Source organism: Anarhichas minor, unplaced genomic scaffold (genome assembly GCF_050575085.1).
Source record: "Anarhichas minor isolate MPS153535 unplaced genomic scaffold, ASM5057508v1 ptg000011l, whole genome shotgun sequence".
NCBI lineage: Eukaryota > Metazoa > Chordata > Actinopteri > Perciformes > Anarhichadidae > Anarhichas > Anarhichas minor.
The window spans coordinates 8,008,330-8,020,530 of record NW_027466457.1 but is presented as its reverse complement, the minus strand read 5'-3'; positions in this window follow the sequence as shown (position 1 = coordinate 8,020,530).

Below are 12,201 nucleotides of genomic sequence, written 5' to 3'. Positions count from 1 at the left end.
TAAAACTGTCAACTTCCATTTAGTCCCAAACGTTCACCCCATAGCATTTGTTTTCGCTGTCAGCTGCACATTGTGTGCAGTGATAGTGATATTAGTGGACAGCATGCCTCACTTTGGATAAACGTCTGTATTGCAGCGGTGTGGAGGTGTGTGTCGTGACAGCGGGAGAACTGACCAGCTGACGTGGGACAGGCACCCTGCGGCCCAAGGGCCACAAAGGTGCCATGTGACTGTGAGAGGTTCATTTTAGGATACCTAAACACACCCTCCCTGTTTGTCTAAATGCCTCTCTATCCGCCTACTGTATGTACAGCACATTCCAGCCAGACAGACAGGCCACATCTGGAGAGCAACCAATGGGAGGCCACCCCCCTTCCCTCTTCTCTCTCTTGCTCCCTGCGTCTGTCATACCACCCAGAGAGGGGAAGTGGTGAGGTTGGAGTGGTTGGCCAGCCGGGGCCAGCTGTGTGACCACAGACCTCTGAGTGTGTGTATGTGGGAGGGATCCAAAGGCCTTATTACAGACCCGACTACACACTGGGCCTCACAAACAGCTACTTCACAGCCAGCGGCAGCCACCAAGCAGCAGCAGAAACACTGCAGGATTGGTACTGTGACAGCATGAGAATGTATGCTTGTGCGTTACTATCAATCACACTCACGCATATCTAGTATGTCATGTTTTTTAATGCATACCTGAAAGTAGGGCTGGTTCATTTCTACAAAATAAACGTCAACTTTGCTGTTTCGTAGACAAAATAAACAGATTAAGTCACTGACATGACAAATTTAGTAAAATGGTACAGATGTTAAGCAACCCTGGCAGTTTTGGGAGGAATGTGTTCTAACACAGTCTGCCGCCAACTCATATCAGCTGTAAGCGACTGTTGCTGGACTGCACCGTCAGCCGGATCACAGGACAGAAGGTCTCAGAGTGATGATGTCACTGCTTTGCCTCGGTCCCCAGGGCGGTGATTTATGAGCTAATCTGGGTCCGTCTCCCCAGATTCCAGGTCTTTCTCTCCCCGGGGAGCCGCTAATGGAACAGTGGGATTGAGCCACCGTGCAGCAGAAGTCCTCTCGGCTCTCAGCCCCTGACATCCATCTCCATGATAACACATGAAAGAAAGAAAAAAAAAAGAAATAGAACAATGTTGACTTCATTTTGCAGCACACGTAGATGTTCACATACAAGCACGCATACACACACACACACTCACACACACTTGCGCAGAGGCAAATACAGAATAAATTAAGTATTGCATATATAACCTTGGCTATTTGCAATTTGTCATGCAGCCCAAGAAAGATAATTGAAGCAACCTCCCAGTATGCAAATAGAATGATAATCAGCCTGCGCCACTCCACCAAACACACATGCACACAAAAAAAACAGTTACATTGTTAGCAATTTCTAATAGAGGACACCTATTGACCCATTTTCTCTTGGAAAGCAATTTGTCCCTCCAAAATAAAACTAATAGGTGGCAAGATGAATGGATTAGAGTGGGCTAGACTGGGTGCACCGTGCCATGAGGCACTAAATCACCAGATTATTAGTTTTATGAGCCAAGCCCATGAGAGAATAATTGCTAATGTTCCCAGAGTAACCAAGGGAAATAAAGGTAATGGAGCAATTTATAAATTCTGATTGGTATACATAGAGAACTTCCAGCCCATCTCCTTTGTTATTTTACTGCTCTCGATAAAATACACCCCAAGCCACACAAACACTCGGGCCAGCTATCAAAATCAATACAATCACAGAACCGTGAGCGCTGCTGCTGCTGCTTTGTTATTTTTAGTGCAATGCAGCCTGACTTGCAGTTATGAATCTAAATAATGTGGAAAGACAAAAAACACACCAACGACAACAACTTCTATTTCTGAACTTCATTTAGCCTGTCCCAGTGACATACAGGCGATGAGTCACCCCAGCACACTCTGCGTATAGCTGTGTGTGTTATTCATCACAAAGACAAGCTCTATCTGAAATCATTCACAATTTGACTTCCAGAGGTGTTAAGATAGTTTTACAGTGAGACAGACAGACAGACAGACAGCTGCAGAGGCAGACAGGTGTCCTGTTTAATCCGCCCAGCTCAGATGAATAACCGTCCTTCACTCATCCTGTTTTGTGTAACCACACAACTTTCCATCACACAGACCCAAATCCCTAATTTCCACCTCTTCACAGCTCTCTGATGTTTAAATTGTAAGTTGCACTAAGTCCAAACGTCGTCTGAAATGTTCTGCAGATGTAAATCCTTCTCATGTGGTTCATGAAAGCAGAGATTTATCTGGTAAGAGAGGGCTCATTGCTCTGCGGCCGCAGTCTGCCTGCCTCATATTCAAGTCGAGGTGGGTGGTCCTAGCATCTTCTCATCTCTATTTCTCAGGAGGATAAACAGCACGTATCCTGCAACAATCAACTCCTGTTGATATGTTTTAAACAAACCGCCTAATTATAATTTCATTAAAATCGAAACAAGCCAGCGTGCCTTTTAAACTAGACATGTGCAGCTATGGCCTATATTGTAATTTGATCCACTGCTGTATTGAATTATGCATTGAAGTCGGGGTGAAAACAGATTAAGTGTAGAAAACAATATGGCAATGTGGAGGCAGGGTTAGAGCGTCACATCATCTCCCAGCCCTGAGACGCTTGTCTGTTGGTGCATCTGTGATAGATTTACTCTGCCGGAGTGTTTGCAGCCGAGCAGAACTGATGTCGTACCATATGCAGACACAGTGTACACACACACACACACACACACACACACACACACACACACACACATACACGCACACACACGCACACTACTTGACCTTTCAACAGCAGTGATGACAGCTCTCAAGCTCCTCTTGTAACTGAAACGCTCCTCATATATTCAACCCACTTCTTGTTTTTTCTGTGTGAAACTGCTCACTTGTGTCTTCACTTCCTTGTCTTACAAGTATGAAGTAACACTGAACTGTGACAGCACAATTTGTTCAGACCTGTTGAGTTAAGGTAAGTATCCTTTTTGTTGATTTAACATTCATTCCTGAGAGGGTGATTCAGCGGATATAATTCACCGATGTCCTCGGGCCAATATGTATACATTTTTTAAATCCTAACACCCACATATCTGCACTTCGTCATCCCATGTGTACTCCTGTAGTCCCTCAGAGAGGGTGTTTTGGGGTCAGATCTTCGATTCGTCATAACCTCACATTTCCTGTTATGAAATAACACGACATCCGACTGTGTAAAACAGATCTTAACAAACCATGAGAGCGGAAACCACGTAGGATGGAAGTTTGTCTCACAGTGTGAAGATCCAACTCTATTGCGTTTTGCTCTTTCACGTTTTTTATGCTGATGGTAAAGCATTTCATTCTGGCTTTACGGTATCATTTACATTCAAGCAGGTTTTAAAGTAATTCACCATCAACCTCAAATGTCAATTTAATTCCACACACAGCTTTCAAGAATTACTGACAGCAGGCCGCAAGCTCAGACATGGAAATTGATTTGCCAAGGGATTGATTCCACCCCGGATCTCGCGCTGATCTACAGAGGGAAAAAAAAGCAGTAATGACACATTCTGTGATCCCACAGTTTCTATACGATGTGGTTAGGTTTTATCCAAATGCGACAAGGCCTGTAATAAATCTTGTCTTCCTTCCATCATCTTGCCAGCAGCTGGGAGCCGTCAAGGGAAGCCACCCCAAGCAAAATGTTATTCCAGCTTGTTAGTGTTTGAAGTCACAGCAAGCTGGGCTGCAGAAGCTGCTGCCTGTGGTTTATGGCTTGCGGGGTTGCTCAAGATATGGAGTCTCACTTTCCAAGTCAGGATGTCTCACCGCCATTGAAGCCACAACTGTAGCTGTGAGATAACGCAGGCACGTTAAGAGGGAAGGACTTCAGAGCACACATGTGGTCTTGACTCAGTGAGTGACAAGACTACAGTGTGTGCGTGCGTGTGTGTGTGTGTGTGTGTGTGTGTGTGTGTGTGTGTGTGCCTCAGCTCATGTTTTTCCACTTGCTGAAACACTATTGCTTCCTCTTCTTTCTACTTTCAAATACTGTTTTTTAATGAGTTTAGGTTCTTTTCATTGTGACAATTAATGTATTACGCAGTCCTGACAAACTAGAAAAATTAACGTTTCTGTTCTCAGACAAACAAAATGAATATAAAATAAAATTGGTTATGCAATTGTGTTTCTGCGTAACAGATGGAGGAATTTGATTTTCTACTTCAAGGCCAGTAATAGCTCCTTTGATTTCTGAAAGTGAATAATGTCCCGAATATCTTGGTTCAGATCAGCATTTCAGTGATTAAAGTGGTTGTATTTCAACCACGATAGGTCAAAGGTTGTCAGTGGACCCACTGCTCCAGTGTCTGATATTTTTCTGTAATCCCTCATTGTTGCACTGTTAAACTAATCCCTCATATTCCCTCACAGTTACCGCAAGGACCCTCAAACAACTACTGCTCAACAGTTTACAACCCGACACACTTTAACAAGACAGTATGAGTGAAAATATAGTGTTCAAAGACAATCACTGGTGAAAGAAGTGTTCAGGTGTTTTACTTTAAAAAATACCACAAAAGTCCTGCATTCAAAATCATACTGCAGTACAGGTAGTAGAAGTATTATGAGCGGAAAGTCCACTTTCAGCATATTAGGTGGAGCTAATCTTAGCTATCTTGCTGGGTTGGTAAAACTCTATCAATGCATCATATTTTATGAACAGATCATGTGATTTTTATGCAGAATATGCAAAGTAAAATGTATAGCTGTCACATAAATGCTGTGGACAAAAAAGCACAATATAAAATTGTGTAAAGTTATACAAAATTTTAATTAAGTAAAGTACAAGTGTCTCTACATGTTATGTTTTTCTGTCCTATGCATCGGTTTTAATTAGGGCTGCAACTACAATCTTCTTTTGTCCAAAATATGTCAGAAAAAAACTAAAACAAAACATCTTCAGATTTGTTGTTTTATCCAACCAACAGTCCAAAAACCCCAAATATTGCATTCTCTATCATAAAGACAATAACGCAGCAAAACCTCACTTTTGAGAGGCTGTTTGGTACATCTGCCTAAAACGTGACACAATTAATGAATTATCAGAATAATTGCAGATTAATTGATGGATTTATCATTTCAGCTCTCCTTGTTATAGGTTACAGTAACAATCACCCAACCGTACAGTCACTGGGATGAATTCTCCACCGGGAAGAGGAGTGCAGGACAGAGGCAGCTGGAAGAAGGTACTCCCAGTGAGAATGACATGGGAGGATGTAAAAATGTCCCCTATGTACTACTATGAATAAACCATTAGGAGCTTAAGTGAAGGACATGCAGATACTAATTGGATATGCTTGGTTGATTCTATTACACTATGAAGATAAGGTTAGGCAGAAAGGTCAAAAGGGCAAAGTGATGCTCCATCTGATTCAGTGATAGTGTTCCTCTACACCCCAACCACACACACACACACACACACACACACACACACACACACACACACACACACACACACACACACACACACACACAACCTGGGGGTCAGCCGTCGTGGCTGCTGCTCCGGCGCGTCGGAACAGTGAGCCTTAGGGTCCTTAGGGACAGTGAGCGGACAGGCTATTGATCAGCCGCACTATTATCAGAGCTGAAGCGGTTTATCATGCTGTCTGCTCTCAGCAGGGAGTCTCCGTCTCTAATGGGCCGTGGTGCAGCACCCCCCTGCACCTGTCCTTGTCGCCCCCACACCTTAAGCACCATCGATCCCCACATCGCCCGTCCTTGTCTGTGTCTGCTCCTGTACTGGCAGCACTGAAATCTGTTTCTTGTTGGTGTCGCCCTGCTGATGAGTCTCTGTCCTTTTAGAAATCACCGTCACCCTGGTAACTGCAGTTTGGAAACAATGACGACAATATCAAAATACTCTGACCTCTGACGCATTTATGCTCATCACTGTCAAGTAAGCCAGCAGGAAATGATCTTCCTCTTTATGTTAAAGGTTGCTCATCATCATCGAAGCTGCAGAAGAAGAGATAACCTTTCTTTTTGTCCCTCGTGTGTGTCAAGATCCAAAAATACAACATCCTACATTTCCCAGAATGCAACTTGACAGCATCTTTCATTGACCCTCCCTGACTGGTAAACAAACATATCTTTTGAACTCCACACCTTTGGTTTGCAACACAGGCTTTCTGTGATAAGTCTTTCTCCAAGCCCCTGAATAGACAGATAACCCTGATGACATCACCATGACATCTTCAGGGTTACTTTCTCATACTGGAGCCCTCCCTCCAGATCCACAGAAGATGTTATTCAGCTGTTTTAACCACCCGTGACCCTCAAGCTGATCTTGAATTGTAAAATCAGTGCAGTGCTCCTTTAAATTTACCCAGATCCTGTGGAACGTGCAGACTGGTTTTCAATAAGCTTGTAATGTATTTCTAGCATTTGCCCTGACGACAAATAGAAAGATGTAGCCCGTGTTTGCTGACAGAGCTTGAGTGCTTTTTCCTTTGGGGGTGGGTGACATACTATATGTGCTCAGTTGATGGGATAAAACCGTGTCTGGTCACACACTTTGAGGCAGTGGTCAATATCAGTTCTGTGTACAGCAGAGCTGTTACACCGGCCTATTAAAAAAGCGGCAGTAAATGTCACACACCAGAAGCAGGGGCCATAAACAAGCCAGTGGACAGTGGTTATTCAGAGGTCAGGCAGAGTGCTCAGTCGTCTGTGGCGGCTGGCCGGGGGAAACAAAGTGATGAGGATTTAATGATATCCAGCTTTGTGGCTATTGATAGTAGAGTCAATGGGCTGCACTGTGGGTGTTTCTCTGATACACAGCAGATTAGCAGCTCTGTGCCAGATGAAAACGTCAGAGATCAATAGGACACAGGGGAGAATCAATAATCGTCCCACTACTCTGTGGCTTTCATTCGGTGGATTGCTCTGGTCCTTTACGGCCTGCCGTGCTGTCAGTGTGCCATTAACTGCATTCATAAAACATGCATCACAGATCTGTCACGGGCGTCATATGTTAATGCCTGCTGCTAATGAATATGAACGCTCTGTTCATAAGCCAAGTCTCTCTCTCATTACATTGCTTTACACCTCGCTGAGCCCAGAGAGCTCGCCTTGGATGAAATGTAAATCACTGCTTTATTGGGGTAAAATGCATGACTATCATACTAAAACGCCATGCAGATGAGAACAAAATGCACTCACTTTGCAGGAGATCGAATGCTTTGAAGCCAATAGTCTTGTGAAAGTGTGAGAAATGAGTGGGCTAATTGTAGCATCATCACCGAGTTTAAGATGAGGAAATAGCAGAGAATATTCAGTCATGTCCTGAATACTATAATCAGCATTACCTGGCTTGTCACGCTTCATTATAGTCCAGAGATCTTAGATTAATTAGCATTATTGTGCACAGTGAGTGAGAGAATTGGACAGTAATTACATTAACCTTCGGGATCACACCTTGTCTTTTTACAAGACGTGTCTAGGCAATAAGAGATTGCTACTGCATAGATGATTACTCTTATCCTTGACAGTGTCTGCCTTCTAAATTGATCCAATTAGCCATTCAGGGCTAATTTAATTACTTGGGGCTGCTATAGCCTCTCTATCTTTCTGTCCTTGCCACCAGGATAATCAAAACTCTGAGAACTGGAACAGATTATCTTCTAGCACATGCATGAAGAAAGCAAATTTAATCTGATATGGGAAAACATGAGTTAACAGTCCCTCTTACTGCAACTGAATGCAAGCAAAAATACCCCTCTTTGTCCTGATTTCTCATGTATCGATGTGCACTATATAGCGAGCTTATTCTTCAGTACAGACCTGTGAAGGAGAAGCTAGTGAGTCTAGCTTTGTCCCAGTTATCAGTCTCACAAGTCTCTTGGTAAACTTCTCTGGAATATCAATCGCGTGTTTCACTTTAAACACTAATGAAGGTGAGAGCTAGTTCATATCAAAGAATATATCCATATGATTAGTATGCATGGTGCAGGCTGAGAGTTGATATGAAACCGTCTTCATGCACACAGAGCAATCTCATCTGCCTCTTTCTGAGCACGGCGGTGGGACGTCGGGCACGCACCAGTCTCCTCTGCTCCGGGGACAATATGGTTTGAGAAATGAGAAGTGGAAGCCACCGCGTTGCCAGCCACATCCATAATTGGCAAACCGAACAAGATCAGAATGAACTCTGGGCTTGGCTCGTCTTTGTTGTAATTAAGATGAAATTCACCAATCATTTAAGCTCACAAATGGAGGTTTGACAGGAGGCCAAGAGCCCATTGAAATACCATTGGCTTGCAGTTTAGGTATATTTATCTGTCTCTGCAGAGCGAAGGAGCCAGTATCTAGGTTTCTCCAATCAGCATTGGGATCTAGTGAACCTTTGAGTTAAGGTAATATATCAAAGAAAGCAGAAAACATTTCCACATTATAATTGAATTGAAATTAGATGCAGGAAAATATATCACAAATTAACCTTTTTGTGCAGTTGTAAATTAAATTAAGATTTCAGCTCGTCATCCTGACATGTGAAACAGAGGCTAATCTGCAGAACCCAACATAAAGATCCACGGTAAACAAATCTGTTGAATATCCTGGAAAATGTTTTTTGCACTTTTTCTTCCTGTTGTATCTTCTCATCTCTCTGCGGATTCAATTCATGACATGTTAGATTCAGGCCAAGTTTTGGAGCTAATGAGTTGAAACGGATCCAGAGGCTTGATGCTCACAATGGCCAGTGGGAGCCACATTAAAGACTGTGTGTTTGCAGCCCGGCTCATCCTACGGGAGCTTTCTTCAATGGCTGTGTGTGAATCTCACTTGGACATGAGCGGAGCGTATAAACAGGGCTTTAATCGGGGAATTGTTTGGGGAGAGTTCTTTTAATCTGTGATTATAACACCAGATCAATGAGGATTGCTGCTCTGAGCCGTGTCAGTGATAAAAAGGAGGATTTACATCAAATATTCATAGCCAGCTTTCCCAGAGGATTCACCACCACAGACAACCACTGCCTTTTATTCTATACAGAGCAAATGGAAAACAAAACCACCAAGTGGATTCTCTGTAAAGGCCGAGCTGCTCCAAATTGTGTCTTATGTAAGGAGGGACCGTTACAGTAATTATCTACAAAGTGCTGCTGTATGTTTTGAGAAAACATAACTTTTAACAGGAAAGAAATGTGCTTTCTTGCCATCCTCCCCCTGCAACCAGTGAGCCAACAACATGTTTCACACGGTTACACAACGTATTACACAGTCAATGAAAGCAGTCTCCTGAGGAAAACCTGCCTTGTCATCAGATATTGTTTGGTCTTTGCTTCAGGATTCCCTCTAAAGAACTGAGGCCTGATTTAAGAGTGGACACTCTTTTGAGTGCAACAGCATAATGAATAATACATGATCAATGTATTAACAAAGTGAAACAATAAAGAAGTTTTAGGGATTAGACGTCTCTTGATGGTCCTTCAAGTCCTATCAGCAAATTGCAGCAGCAACAACTATTTAATTTTTTGGTTATAGTCACTAATTTATTCATTATTTATTGATTAATGCATTAAACTGCATCAGTTATCTGAATGGTGGCCTATACTCTGACGCTGTATTACTTTAGAGACACAATTTATTCAAAAAAATGTATAACAAAACAGAACTTAGAGAACCAACACAAGCTCATAGCAATGCAAGCCAGTTTAATCTTTTTTAATGTTTGATGGTATTTGCTTGAAAGCGAAAGCAACAAGTACATAATTATCCGTCTAATTAAGCTGCCAAAACACAAGCACAGTGCTGGAGCACCTCTGAAACAGTGAGTGCACCATTCATTAGCATGTGCTATAAGCTTATTAATCATCTAACAGCCAATTAGCACACTGTTACCATTTGCAGTGGGTGTGTAAATAAATTCCTGGGTTAATTTCTTCCTCTGATAATAAAGGGAACATTATGAAAATTAGCTCTGTGACTATGTAAATGATCTATGTCGTTAATTGCATAGCAGCGATAGATGTTTGCCGTGAACCGGGCTGGTGATGCAACAAATATTTCCCAGGCTGTTAAAGAAATTAATCGGGTAGCTGCCGATTCCCTGGAGGAATCCACAAGCCACAATAATGACATTTACCCAGCCCTCTGGCACACTGATAATGACAATGTCGCTGCTTGGCAGCAGGCCAGTGGGAGGTGAGGGCGATGGTGTGGGGCTGGCAATCATCTCTGAGAAAGACAGCATGGACATGGACACACACACACACACACACACACACACACACACACACACACACACACACACACACACACACACACACACACAGGCAGAAAAATTGTGGGCTTTAAGGACTAAATCAACTCTTGTATCACCCACTGGTAATTAATAATAATTGCTTTCTAATAAGGGCCATCCCATTAGCAAATTACCCCTCTACTGAAATGCAACCGCAGCAGAACATGCTGTTATTGGAAATGGAATCTAATGGGATTCACTTGACCAAAATAAAAACACACACACATGCACAATGGCTTCATTGAAAACAAGTGATGACCACTCACTGCTAATGGAATTAGATGCATAATGCATTACGGCTGTCAAAATAATGTCATCGCTTCCACAGACAGCGAGCTGAAGCATTGTGCAGCTCTGACAGGAGAACTGAGGGGGGATTTCTCTGCTGACGTTTTACTGACAAGTCAGAGAAGTGAGACATGTTTAGATGTTAGATAAACAAAAAGTGAGGTGGGCTCTGCTTCCTTTTGCTTGAACTCCACCCCCATGTTCTAGCCTTGTGATAAATTCTTCAGGCTGGTCTTAATCATGCGTGCGACAGAGAAGGAGATGGAGGCCAGGGCAGACAGGCAGGATGAATGGAGCATTTACTTAGGGTGGCTTCCATAAAACAGCCCTCCGTGCAATACTGCCCTCGTACCGCTGACAACGTTTGGCTACTGACTTTGCAGCTCAGACACAAATACACTCTGCAGGGCCAAGCGGATGAAGTGAGGCTTCACTCATTCCAAGAAAATTCAACGTATAAAATCGATCCGACTTTAGAACAAGACTAGTAAACATTCAGATTTGCATCACTTACATCCTGTGTTATCTTGTGCTCTCATGATATGAAGTGATGAGGCATATTAATATGAAAGGACTCGTTTAGCTGTTTGGGCCGCAACTATTTCGTCATATTAAGTGACGGTTCAGAGTTAGTGTTCAGCTACTTAGCTTTGAATTCTCAGTGCAGCCCAATCAATTAACACACGGGTAATACCAGTCCTGATAGAGCCAGCCAAAACCTTCCCAGCCCTGTCATCTGCTGTTGGAACAATTGCTTAATATAACACCAGACTCAAAGGAGCACTTACCAGGGCCCAATCTTCTGGAATCAATAACAACAGGCAGGCTATATTGTTTCAAACAAGGAAACAGTGGGGGATGAGAGAGAGAGAGAGAGAGAGAGAGAGACAGAGAGGAGAGAGATGAGAGGTCGGTCAATACAAGTGCTTGGGTTTAAGAGACGCTGGCTCAGCCATAAAAAAACACGTGCCCTGAAGTGCTGCTGTTTTCTGACATGGATATAAGCACTACATCCTAGGGTGTGTGTTGTAAAGGCCTGAGAAAATAGGACGCGGCCTATCACCAGGCCTCTCCAAAACTATGAGAAAAGTCATGAGGTTTAACCTCTGAGCTGCAGCACAACAGCTAAAGGGCAGCAACCCGCAGGGAGACGCTGTGCGACAGTCTACACTACAGCTTTTGTCACCAGCACTGTGGGACACCGTCAGGGAGTGGCAGCAGCCGTGGCATTTAGGGTCAGGGAAGATTTCGTTTTCTTGATGATAACTCTTCAGGAGCTGTCCATCAAAGTTGATGAAAATTCAAATTGCGCTGCAAGCAGATGATTAGAAAAGCATTTGCCATCCACGTAACATAAATGTCACAGCCTCGCTAGCATAACAATAACAGGCCAGAGCCACCCAGCCGAGCTAATGGAGAGCATTCTTCTAGTAAGTGAGGCTGTCGCCTCTCTGGGGCCGGTCAATGTCAGCGTCGGATGGATCGCATCATTTCCTGTGCCAGCAGGGTGAGCTGGCTGGGGACACCACAAGGTATCGATCTGTCTGCAATCACACCAGCAGGTTGGGGATTCAGAAAAAAACTTCA